The following is a 14003-nucleotide window of genomic DNA, read 5'->3' as shown; positions in this document are numbered from 1 at the left end:
AGTGGGTTGCTCAGTGTATTGAAGCTACAGGATGAAAAACTGTTTCGTTGTTCTCAATATCTGTTGGTAATCAGAAAAATTGAGAGCTACCATCCCTAGATGGAGATTTCTCAGTCCATTTGGAATTACTCCCAGAGCACCTAACACAACTGGAACCACATTTTCAGTTCCCGGAGGTGCTGGGAAATCATCATCATCATCATGCCATCATGATCCACTACCACAACCATCAGGGCCCCCGTACCTTGACTGATTCATCCATTTTGTTTAAGAAAGAAAAAAAGAGGAAAAGGCTTAAGGTTGCCAGTAATGAGAGGTAGCTCCACAGTTTCCTGTGAGCTGCCACCTTTCATTTTAAGGATAAACACACATGTAAAAGTCCACATTTCTGGATTGCTTCCCTTTTCCACCTGCATCCACAGAAGGATTGATCAGAGAACTTAATAATGGAGACTGTTGAAAGACAAGACACCTTCATTATGCACCCTGAAGACTCACAATAAACATGCTGCATATTACAATAAACATTAAAGTCTACTTTTATATATGTTTCTGATAAAATAACTGATCATTTCCCCTTCTACATATAACTGAGCTAATTTTCCATTTTGGTCAAAGTACAGGGTATCTACCATACCTTTGTAAAACACCATTAATATCTCTGACTGTATCACATATATACCTGTGTATGCAAAGGGATCCTGTAACACCTTTGAGAGAAAGAAGTTGGTAGCATAAGCCTTTGTAGACTAAGCGGCTGAACAGACCACCCCTAAGGGTCGGCCTGTAGCCGCCCCTTTTAGCACCGAATCAGGGCTATAGCAACTACATGCCATGGCACCAATCTCTCTTTTGTGTGCCCCAGAAAGGGCACCATAGCTGCTGGTGCACAGCTTTTCCATGCTACTTTGCTGTCATGTAGACCAGTGCCAGATGAGAGCTGTGATTCCACCTGCCATGTAGTGCAGCACATGGCATCATGCCGGCCTGGGAGTGGAGTAGGAACATTCATTGTTTGGACACCATGCCCCAATTCCACCCCCAGGCTACCCTTAATGGATGGCCTGTACAGCCCCTAAGTCTACTTTATCAGACAACCTTCTTTATCTTGGGCCCGATCTAGACAGGCCTAAAGTGCACCCTCGTCATGTGCTAGGGGTTGGCCGAGGGCACACCGCCCATATGTGCCTCACCCCTAGCATATGACGAGGGCGTCAAAATGGCGGCGGCCTGTACACATGGGCGCCGCCATTTTGACGTGACGGACGCCTAGTGTCTGCACGTCCCAGCGTCATTGTGATGCCACGATTGCACCATTGGCACACTATGGTGTCACAATGGTGCCGCAGAAAGAACCCACTTTTTGCGGGTTCTTTTTGCTGTGCGAGGGAGCCACGCAGTTTGTCTGCTACGGCTCCCTCATGCAGCAAAACAAGGTGCAGATAGACCACCCTTTTGGGGCGGTCTGTATCCCATCTTAATTAGTCTCAAACATGCTATAATCCCTTTACATACTGATCCAGACCAATGCAGCTGTTCTTGAATTAAACCTATGTATGGATGTTTGTATTCATGTGAACACAAGAACATTCAGTGACATGTAACAGAACTAGAGTTGTCAGATCTCAGGGGCTGCCCTGAGTCTCCAGTTTTCATGGGTCATAACCAGGCAGGAGAGAAGAGTACAGATTTTGCAGTTTTGAGGACATCATCCTGAAGCAAGAGGAAAGGGCTGTGTGCAAATCTCCAGCTCACCTAGGAGATCACCATCTTGCTACAGTCAGCAAGTATTCATTTATTTGTTGCTGCAGCTTTCAAAGACCCTCCAGGGCGGGTCTGCATATTTACTTAGTTCCCTCCTTCCCTCCTAGTTCTTGTGATGCCAGCACACCCTCTGACATGCTCTGCATCCATCTTCTGATTCAAATCAAGTAGGCTAAACTAAAAGTTCCTTATCCCATCCTTCTAGGGAAGTGAGAAGGAAGAATCCCCTCATTTCACCTTGATCTAGGAACAGGTAAATATGTTCTCTGTGTCTGTGTCTAAATGACATGCTGTGAACAGATTTGGTTGGTACTTAAGGCATGATGCTCAATGGCTTCACTAAACAGTCCCTAGTTCTCAGATTTTGGCCTGGAATCCTCAGGACCTGGGACGATTCTGACCTGTCAGCCTTAAAAATAATCTTTAAGGGATTATGGTTAAAAACAAATTGTTTGCTTTGTCTGCAACACTCAAGGGAAAATTAAACCTACATAACACTTCTAAGAAGATGCTGAATGCCTGCTCCAATAAATTATTACATTTGTGAACATGAGTCTTAAAAACAAAGTAGTATCCTTCTACTATCTACTGAAATATTACCTTTTGAAAGAAGGGATGAAGCTATACAGCTCTGTTAGTTTTGTAAACTGAGTTATAGTGTCTTCCTTTTTCAGCTTAATAACAAACTTGTCAAATGAAGAACAAGGACAGTATGTGCCTTGGACAGCCACTGTATGAGCAAAGAAGAGGAAAAATTGGTCAAGATAATTGTCATAAGGAAAAACATATATACTCAAGGACAGCAGCCAGAATGCAATTCGAAGATACTGTTTATGAGAATATCTCAGTGACAAGGCTGAAAATGGAAAAGTGAACTATTTACTTAGACAAATGTACAGCAAATTTGTGACAGGTTCATTCATTTCCATTTTTCCATTTTCTATCTGATTAATGAAAAATAATGTATTAAGTGGAGTATGGTTTAAGGTGTGTACAGATAAATTTGCTTTATTCCTCCTTTTTAAAAAGTAGATAGGACGCTCCCAGTGCTGCCCACTCCCTCTTGGTCTACAGAAGGACAGTGGACATGATACCCATTTTTGTGATTACTTTATTTCTGTCTGTCCTTCAGACAGATGCAATGGTGACAGATTCATAAACCACGTTTTATGTAACAAGGCCCACATATAAAGTATATTTGTGATTCTCCTTCACACAGCTTTTGCATGGAGATCCTGCCTCATTTTCACTCAACATTTCCTTTATTTGCAACCAAAGTTCACTGTAACATCCAGAAAATTTGTTTATTGTCAGTTAATTAACAAGAATATTTAAACCATGAAGTGCAAAATGAAACAACCCTGTTGGTATGGTGAAGAAAATCCAAGTGTGGAGGAATCACTTCAGCCAAAGTCCTGTCACCGAAGGGAGGAAGGAGTAGTGGGGTTTTCCTCATTCCATTAGTTTTGTTGCTATTTCCCCCCTCAGAACCAATTGGAGGGAAATTATATATACAGTGGGCTCTCACCATCTGTGGGCTTGCTATCCACAGATCTGAGCATCAACAGAAAGCAAGCCCCATTGTTCTCAATGACGGTGCATGATGCAAGTGCACCAGTAGCCTCACGCAGATTGTGCTGCCATTGGGGACAATGGGATTTGCGGTAGGTCCCACATTTTTTTTGGTCTGTGGTGTGGGGAGGTGGAATGGATCGCCCTTGGATTCAAAAGCCCAGCTGTACAAGTTCTGGGACTCCATTTTGTGGTGCATGTTAGGGATTCAGTTTTGGTGAATCTGTACAAACAAGCTTCATTTATATACCACTTCATACCACCTAAGCAGTGTCTAAGCTAATTTGCCCCTAACAATCTGGGTACTCATTTTAGCGACCTCAGAAGGATGCAAGCCTGAGTCGAGCTTGAGCCCTTTCTCTGGTATTAAACTCCCAACCTTATGGTTTTGAGTGAGTGGCTGCAGTACAGGCATTTAGCCACTGCGCCACCAGGTCTACAGTGTGGGAGGATTCCAATCATCCATCTACATGCCTCCTGACCCACTCACTCATGTTTGCCAGACACAAGAACTAGAAAGGCAAGAACCTTGAATCTGTCCGCAAGAGCTGAACAGGGATATTCAAAACTGGATAGTCTGCTCCAAGGATTAAGTCTTCTTTCTGTACCTGGAAGGGGAAGAATCACTCTGTTATTGATAACTCTGGTACATTGTCCTGGGGCACCCTCTCAGACCATAGGTATCATAAAGTTGGAAGGGATCACAAGGGCCATAACTTCCAGCCTTCTGACTTTCAGGAATACACAATAAAGTATTCCCAAAAGATGCCCATGCAATCTCTATTTAAAGACTGCCAAAGCATGATAATCCATCGCAAGGGAAAGCTACTCTTGAACACTACCATCAGGATGCCTTTACTACTTTTTAGGTGGAATCTATTTTGTGGGCCCAACAGCTAGGTTAGGAGAAGTTACACTTTGCAATAACCCACACAGAGACAGTGATATTAGATTGGATAAGGTCACAACTTTCATTGGTTACAACAGTGAAAGACTTGGTCATACATGGAACTCAGTCCATGCATCAGGTGACCCAGTTGTTGTCTGATGTTCTATGTTCCAGTCCAACTGGGAACCACCTGGGATAGCAGATATTGGATTCCATATGGGCAAATGCCACTGTGAATCTCCTACCAGCTGGGAGTACGACTAGGCCACTTATCCCAAGCTGGGTGTGAGCCCTGTTACCAACACCCCTAAGATGCATAGAGGAACCCCCAACTGGATTTGACAGGCCTGCTGGCTTCAGCTCTCATAAAAACTGATTCCAATCCCATACAAAATTTGTCAAACTTGTGATGAGCATTAGATAGAGCATACAATCAACAAAATCATGCTTCAATAACATAATGCTAAATGGGTAGGTGGGTGAAATGAAAGTTGGGAATCTGAGTAAGAGCTCTGGTCCTGCAAGATGGGCCACTTTCCCAGTGAGACTGGGGGCATTTTTTCTTGTAATTTTAATCCACCAGTTTATATCCTAGCCTCTGGAACAGCATAAAATATTTTCCATCTTCTACCTGGCATCTTTTCAGTTACTTAGCTATGTTATTACCTTAGTTATGTAGCTAAGTAGCATCTTTTGGCTCACCTCCACACCCAAATCTGGACTTACTAGGTAGCAGCCTCTGCAAACAGTTTCCCTCTCAATTAGGATGCAGAAGACTGACGTTTTCATCCCTGCCCTGTGAGTGATTTCTCTTATGGCAATCAGAAGCAGGTCCCTGCCATAATTCCCAGTCACATCAGAGATCACCTGTGGGACTGAGGTCCAAACGTCAGCCTGCAGTCAAGAAGAGAACAGACCCCTTTTGCTCACAGCAACTGCTGTCCACTCAGTCTGGTTTATGGAACTTTCACAATTCCCACACATTTCATGCTCTATTAAGTACATAAGGATCATGGATATGAACCAGTCACAAATGTGTAACTGTGATCATGAATCACATATTTTCATATTGCTTCTCAGTCTGTATTTTAGCCTATGAATGGTTCCTTGAAAGAATGTAAAAGAAGGAAGGAAGGAAGGAAGGAAAGAAGATCAATGTGTGGGTGCATTACTACTTTCCACAAATTTGTGGAAAGGATGCCTTCCTAAAAAACAAAAACAAAAAACAAAAACAAAAACCACCTTCTGGTTTCCTGGCATTTTATTTAATATTAAAGTATGCAATCAATAGTGAAGAAGTAAAAATCATGCCATTGTGCTTGTTATCATAGGATGGGATATCACAGGGTTCTGATAAAGAAAGCTTGATTATCATAGATTTTTATTATTTTTAAAAAACAAAACTCTGACAATCAGAGGGGGGCATGATACACAACAGGATACAGAAAATGATTGAAATAGTAAAAATGGTTATTATGGTGTGGAAAGTTTCATTAAAAGTTAGATTTTTTTTTTAGTTCCATCAAAATGTAATAAGCGATAATGTCCTCAGCATCATAGAATTTAATTTTGTGGCTTACAGAAAGAATAATTAAAACCTACTGGGCTATCAGTCATTTTATGTTTCATCTGTCTTTCCAAGGTATCATTCATAAAGCAGCAAGGCATTCTTTTGAAAGGCAGCAATGGGCGGCAGGGAGGCTGAGAGTTTCTTTGCTGCATGTATGCACTTATTAATCTAGAGCCTACTGGGATGAAGTGTGATTAAGAGCGAAGAAAATGAGGTTGGCCTTTAGATAAGCTTCCTCAGAGCCAGTGGTCTGGGAGACATTCAAACCAGACATGTTTGAATCAAAAGTTTGGTAAATGTCTATATCATTTTATTTTCCTAAGGATTGGCTATATCTGTCCAAAGGGGCATCTTAGTAGTAGAAATGGCCTGAAGTTAGGAACCCTCTGCTGTCACTGAATAATTCTCCATTTCTTCCTTCAGGGAAAGTGAGCTAGTGTTGCAGTCCCTTTAACAATGGAGAAAAGTGTTCCTGGTCCTCTGCTCAATCCTCATTCAAATCAGTTACAGTCTCTTTCAGACAGATGACTCTTGGCTACATCGGCTAGCCTCAACTCTCTGTGTGTTGCACATTATTTTCCTCCACATCTTCTGTAGCTATTTCTTACCTCCTTTTGTGTGTATTCAAAAGACAATCTGTCTACTTAACTATCTATCAATACCTACATCTGGCTTCAGTCCTGCATTTCTCCACAAAACTGGTACTGATATTTTACATTCTCTTTACTAAGAACTAGGTTATCCTGTACAATTGAAGTTAGTAAAGTCTGTTCTATGGGTCATGTGTGTCTCCAAGGATCCAGAAAACGCAAAAGATGACTAAAAATACCTTCTAAGGGATCTGTGGGCAATTTCATCCCCAGCTGTTCTAGCCCCAGCAAAGGCCTTTTTTTAAAACAGGAAGGGAAACAAAAGTGAATCTAAAATGTCTTGGAATAAGCCAGAACCATTGGAAATGTGCCTCCTATGGCACCAAGGGGTACTGGGAGCATTTGAGGAGCACCCCGATATAAAAATGCCAGGGGGGGGTAATATGGGAGTTTATCACACAGGAGGAATTTCTCTTAATTTCGAATGAAAAAGAAGTGGGGCCAGAACGCATTCACGAGAATTCACTAGTTCAGCGAATTTACGTGAATTCAAATTGCATTCAAACTGACTTCCCATTGCCCAAAAATAGCTTGCCATTGCCCAAAATTGCATGTGGTAGTCTATCACGCAATAACGTTAAACCCCATGATTGCATTCAGGCAGACTTCCCATTGCCCAAAATTGCGTGTGGTAGTCTATCACGCAATAACGTTAAACCCCATGATTGCGTTCGGATTGCCATTGGATTATACTTCCAATTTCCCTTGTCTGATAAATTCCATGGTCTCCTAAACTCTGACAGTTGCCTACCCTTGTTATGCATAACAGAAAAGAAGGAAAGAAGAGGGGGGTCTTTAGATCTATTGCAGTCAGTATATAAGAATTACTTTATGTGGTTCCTTCCAATAAAATGGTTTGACAGCACATATGGAGGATGAACAACAGGATTCACAAAATCCATGTAATCTCTCTTTTTAAAGGGGGTGTATAACACAGGATTGTTTACAGGATCTGGAGAAATTCTTGTGGAAGCGGATTCTGTGGCTGTTACAGTCCAATACTAAAGTTATTATTCAGATGTTAACTGTAAAGGATTTCAAGCTGTCAAGTTACATTTTCAGTGAAGGACTTTCCTCCTACACATGATCAAAGCCTTTCCCCCTTATTGTTTAACTTCTCAGTAGGTGCCAGTCTAAAAGTGAAGGGAAATTGTTCCGGGATCGGTAGAGACTGTGTCAGCCCTGATATTTTACTGACAATGTAGTTAAAACAAAAATGTAAGCAACATGTCAGCCCCAATTTTCTAATAATAATAATAATAATAATAATAAGAGAAAAAAGCAGCTTGACCGATGTGAGGGAGGCATCATTTAGAGTAGAAGGTATTCCTGTATTGGAATACCTTGGAATTCTGTTTGATTTCCCCCATCTACCAAGTGATTAAAGAGTTAGCTTGGAAGTGCGGAGGCTACAGTCCGCTGATTCCCCAAGGTCGCCCATAATTGGCAGATGGGAGAAGTTCCATCCTATCAACCATCAGAATTGCACCAGGCTGTCTGCCTGCTTGACAGAGCAATGCAATAGATGAATTCAGCTTACACTGACAATGGGCTGCATAGCAATCAGCCAAATCCATCAAATGGCTTTTTAAAAACACACACAATGTGCTTTTCTTTTTACTGTGAGGTAATCAATTCCCCCCCTCTTTTTTTGGAAAACAGAATCACTTGCCCCTCTCCAAATTTCCAGAGGAATGACCTTTTAATGAATGTAAGGGTAATGTCTAGTGCTAACCCTCTTTTTCACCCATCATCAATAAAACACAGAAGTGGATAGCAGGTAGGATCTATTTGCCTTTATTGCCTGAACTGAGGGGTTGAAATGAAAAGGCTCGGAGTGGACTTATTGTGAAAGACCTAGGAGCTCAGCTCATTTCTACTGATGAAAACAAATACACAGGCAGAGGCTCAGGATATGTTCAGAATGAACATGTTCTTCAGTTCTACATTAACTTTTAACTTTTGTATATTTTATGTCATTTAATATTGTTTTTAGCTAGACTATTTTAATTGTTTTAAATTTTTATTGTAATTTTTAAAAGAACGATTTTATCTGAGAGCTGCTTTAAATTCTTTTATGGGAGAAAGGTGGCATAGAAATGATGATAATGACAATGATGACAATGATGATGCATTTCTGTCTTTTGCACCTTTGGATTTTCTGTCTCTGGTGAAACAGGTGTGGTTCCCTGTCCCGAAGGATTGAGGATACTTTGCCATTTTGTAAGTTAGCCTGTTTATATTTAATGTTCCCTTGAGTCCACTCTCTTGGTCACCTACACATCCAAATTAATGAGCAATGGTATTTTCTAACTAGGCAGGCTAACCCATTTAACATTCTGTAAGGATAAGAATTCAGGGAATTTGTGGAGAATAAACATGTGGGTTAATAATCTTTAAGGCTGTTTTATTCAGGTAATCAGTTCAATATATACATGATTCCACTGTCCTTAGGGAGGGTTACATATAACATAGATGTAATGTATGGGCATGTGACTTCTAGAACCTATCTTTTGGAGAGGAATGTATCATTGCAGAACATTCTTCTAATAATCTATCAGATAAAGTACCCCTCCTATATAGCCTAAATAATTTATCTCAAAAAGAGCAGCTCTCTCTCTCTCTTATCAGTATTTTGAGGTATGATATTCAGCTAGGAACAGCATAAACAGCCACTGTTGGAACAGCTGTATGAAGCATCTGGAAACAGTCATGAGACTGCTTGATGACTATTAACATGTGAGCTATTTTTTAAAAAATGTATCTAGCCCCTCCTTAGAAATTCTTCTACCTGTTCACTTCCTAAACTTCTTACTATCTACTTTAATCACCCAATAAAACTAATGGAATTACTGTATAGAGCTGGGATCCTGCCTGAATATCTGCTGATCTTATGTTGCCACCAGTCAGATAGGAATTTTGGCTTAGGAGTTTATCACATCCAGCTTTTAAACTGGACTTTGATCCAGAAAAAAGCAGAGTTGGCAATACTTATTGCATGAGGGTAAGGCTTCCAATCTTAGCTGCAGTTAAGGCATCCATTTTCATTAATGGGGGAAACCCATGAATGAGCTCACAATCATGCTAGTTCCAGGTGCAAAACACTGCTGTTGGGGGCAGACCCGATACTGGCAGTCATGCAGTGTCAGCATCTCCTACTCTCCCCCGCCCCATTCCTATACAGGCTGATTGCCTTTACTGTTTTTTTATTTTTTTTTTTTAAATTTAAAATCATAGTAGCAGAGCTCCGGAATTGTGTTAAAAAGTGAATTTAAAAAACAAAACAAAATGAAAAGCCTGCTGAATAGGGCATAAAGTAGGGAGGCAAGGTTAAAGGGGAAGATCAGAAGAGACCATGATGGCCAAAGCAGCCTCAGTCACACTATTGCAAAGATGTGTAGTAATGTCTACTTTGAAACCAGTATATTTCCAGTATGTTTAACTGATCTGATTCCAGCGAGAAGAGGGCTCGGTGCATTAATGTTCCTCGACTTCTAGTTCTGGCAGTCTGCCACCTGGCATGACTTGGGTGATTGCGAAGTCAGCTTCTGGGTGGTTTCTTCCCCCCCCCCCCCTTCTGTGCATGTTCTTCCTTATCAGTTTTTCATATGACATTACTATTGCTGACAGTCATTTAAACACTCAGACAGAAATATATGACTTTTTTAAAACTAAGTACTAATACTTAACATCCTGACCAGTAGAATCATAGAATCGTAGAGTTGGAAGAGACTGCAAGGGCCATCCAGTCCAACCCTCTGCCATGCAGGAACTCACAATCAAAGCACCCTTGACAGATGGCCATCCAGCTTCTGTTTAAAGACCTCCAGGGAAAGAGACTCCACTACACTCTGAGGGAGCGTGTTCCACTGTCAAACAGCCCTTACAATGTACATATACAATTTCATGTATGACATCTAATAACTCATTTCAGGGCCTTAAATGTGCACAACATGTATAGAAAATAGCTTCCAACACTGGGACTCATCAGAGCCATATGGACTGCCAAAACAGACACCCTAAAAATATCTGAGTGTGGCTTAAATCGTTTTTGTGTATGTGTTGCCCTGTAGTGGAAATCCCTGGGTAGTTCCCTAAAAGTGTTTGTTGCCTCAGAGATATAGGCCATGAACATGCATCAGTAGATGTAGTGATGTCAAGTTTCCAGCTATTTTTCCTATAGCTGGGCAACCTGAAACAGGTATCTGCAGATACATTCAAGCTTCCTCTGGAGGTCTTTGCAGATGATATCATTGCTTTGCATTCAACGAAAGGAAAACAGCTGGACACTTGTCTTATGCTCCTGCCACAAAAGGAAATGGGTAGAGTTGAGGGGCTACTAAAGAGAAAAATTAGATTTGGTAGGGACATTGATTCTTGTGTGGTTAGTAGCATATTCCGACCTCTGTAATGACAAAAAAGTAGGCTGCAATGGTGTACGATTGACTTATGTTTGTGTTTGTGTATGTGGGTGTGTGCCTTCAAACTGCAGGTCAGCTTATGGTGACTCAATGAATTTCATGGGTTTTCTTAGGCAAAGAATCATCAGTGGTAGTTTTGCCAGTTCTTTCCTCTGAAATATAGCCCAAAGCACCTGGTATTAGTTGGTGGTCTTCCATCCAAGTACTAACCAAGACTGATGCTGCTTAGCTTCCAAGATCAGACAAGATGTGGTGCCTTTAGGGTATTTACTTACAGCTTCAAAATTCACCAACAGGATGCCAGACATTTTGAATTCACAACCTAAATCGCATTAATCTGAGAAGGAGCTGTAGTTGATTCTCAGGGGAGGGCTTCATACATTGTAAATAAGAACTCTGGTAACATTTCAAATGTGAATCTATTCTGGGGGAAGGGCGGATACACATTAAATTAAAATGTTTTTAAAATATTTCAAAAATCGAGGGAGTCTTTGTAGGGCAGCCTTTACAAAATAATCATACCATTTCAGCAGCTGTGCCTGAGTGCATGAGTTTTGACAGAAATATTTTTGTGAAGTAAAAACTTTAAGGTGAAGTGCTCACTTTTATAGGTCAGTGCTTACTTTTTTTAGGGCACTGAGAAAATGTGATCCCACAGAGATGTAGTGGAATGTCCATCCTTAGAATTCGCTGAGATGTTTCCAGGATTCATTGTGAATTCAGAATTTGTTTCATGTCCATCTACTAGAAATGGTAACTGCTTTTAAATTCATGCAGTCAACCTATAGTTCTTTATTATTCCATGAAGGACACAGCATTGTTTTTCTACCTATTGAGCATTTAATCAATTCCATCTACAACCCAGTTAAATTGAAACACTGGGATTTAAACTGATTTAGTTCCATTGGTTCTTGCAGTCAGATCCAATCCAGATTTACTCAAAAGTAGCTCCACCAGTTTTAATGGGTCTGAGTCCCAAGTAGTATATAGCTTAGCAGAATACTGTGTTTATGCTTAGGTAATAATAGTGTTATTAGTTAGTCACAGAGAAATTCTTCTAGAATTTGCAGAGTGGTGCCAAATAAATCCTTTCGACTCACTGTGAAAAGTGCCTTGAGGTTTTGTAACTACATGTAAGGAGACAATGGGAAATGTCAAGATGTAATTAAATTTCTAACATCCATAGCCTATATTTCACACACATTAACTCTATTGCAGTACGGTGTACAAATAATGCTTAAACAATAAATAATGATACCTTAAAATATATAACCAGGTCACCAGCTTTGTGATGAGGTATTTTACAGCTCTGGTGTGCAGCCTGTGTCATTTTCTGAAGCTGTTAATTATAACACAAAAAGCAAAGTCACAGTGCTAAGTAATGCTGGCAGAAAATCCCTATGGAGCATCTGGCTTTTTGTACGTTATTACACTAAAAAAATAGCTGTTATTTTAAATCAGGAAATTAATCTGATGAAAGAAATATGAGGCAAAGTGGGAGAGTGGTGATTATGTAAGGAAGATTATATTTTTATAAGTCTCAAGGTGCTTTGAAATATGTGTTCATATATATTTAGAAAATTATTTCCCTGAAATGTTTTAATTGTGTATGAGTGAGATCATTAATTTTCAATTATGAAATGCAAAATCTCCAAGAGAGATTATAGAAAACTTGTGGCAGTAAACACAAGCTGAGATTTAAGTCAGTTTGCATACAAATTTGCATAGGTCTGCCATAGTAAATGTATGAATTTACAACACCACTATAACAAAAAGTTGTTTTACCAAGCTATGCATATTTTAATATCCTTCCATGGAAGGATACTTGGCAAAAGCAAAGAGTGCAAGAATATTAGGGTTGCTTGATTGATCAGTAGGAAACTAAACTGAGTGTGAAGGCTTGAGAAGGGTAAAATCTTGCTTCCTTAAATGTGCTCATTTTCCTCTGGCAGCTTTACTTGAAGCTTTCTTTGTAACTAAGGGCCCGAACAGACAGGCCAAAATAAAGCTGCTTTTTGTGCTGTTTAATGACACATGCATCCTAAGAGGCTGGAAACCACGCCAAAGCCACGCTCCAGTCCTAAGGATTGGAGCTCAGTTTTGGTGCAGCTTCTGGCTTAGGATGTGTGTGTCATTTAAACAGCCTACCTCAAAAGTGGCCCAAAGCAGTTTTATTTTCGCCTGTCTGTTCAGGCCCAAGATCAGTATCGAAGACACAGGACAAAAGAAAGTTTTCACTTGCCTTATCCTGAAGTCTCTCATAATTTCTTGAGGTCAACTGCCATCAGCTGACAATCTCCATAATTTCTACTTGAATCTTTAGACTTTTTCACACGCAGGAGGCAAGCATCATTAAATTGTGATTAAATTATGCTAACAGCGTGATTGGGGGGAAGATTATCACACTCCCGCATGCTTCTCCTGTTTGTGTCTCATCCGTAAACTATAATGCATGCACCTTTGGGTAATAACTGAGTTTCCGTCATTACCCAATGATGTGTCTATTACTGTTTACGCATGGGACACGAATGGGAGAAGCACGTGGTGTGTGTGATAATCTTCTCCCCGATCGCTCTATTAGCATGATTTAATCATGATTTAATGGCACTTGCCTCCCATGTGAAAAAGTCTTTTCTCTCGGTACTTTGTCACAGTTTCTGCCAAGTGTGATTTCAGCCTTTGCTTCTTTCTCAATCATTTTATATAGACTATTCTAATGCCTACTTATTACTCTAGGTCATCCCTGTTTCACTCTAGCTCCCAACTTGCAGTCACTGACCTTATATTCTCTTATATTCTTGTCTTTGGGGAAAAGTGTGTGTGTGTGTGTGTGTGTCTGCCTTCAAGCCACCTGTCAGCTTTTGGCAACCCCCTTAATTTTCATGGGGTTTTCTTGGGCAAGGAATCCTCAGAGGTGGTTTTGTCAGTTCTTTCCTCTGAAATATTACCTACAACACATGTATTCATTGATGGTCGCCCATCCAAGTACTAACCAGGGCTTCTTAACTTTCAAGATCCAACAGGATCTGATGAATTTAGCATAGTCATTCATGAAAGTATCCAAAGTAGTCATTCAGATCATTCAGAAAAGTATCCTGAATCATGAACAGCCTGAGAAGTGTGTCATTTTTCTGCTT

Source organism: Sceloporus occidentalis, unplaced genomic scaffold (genome assembly GCF_023333645.1).
Source record: "Sceloporus occidentalis isolate IW3139 unplaced genomic scaffold, rSceOcc1.0.p SCAF_1, whole genome shotgun sequence".
Taxonomy (NCBI): domain Eukaryota; kingdom Metazoa; phylum Chordata; class Lepidosauria; order Squamata; family Phrynosomatidae; genus Sceloporus; species Sceloporus occidentalis.
This window is presented reverse-complemented; position numbering follows the sequence as displayed.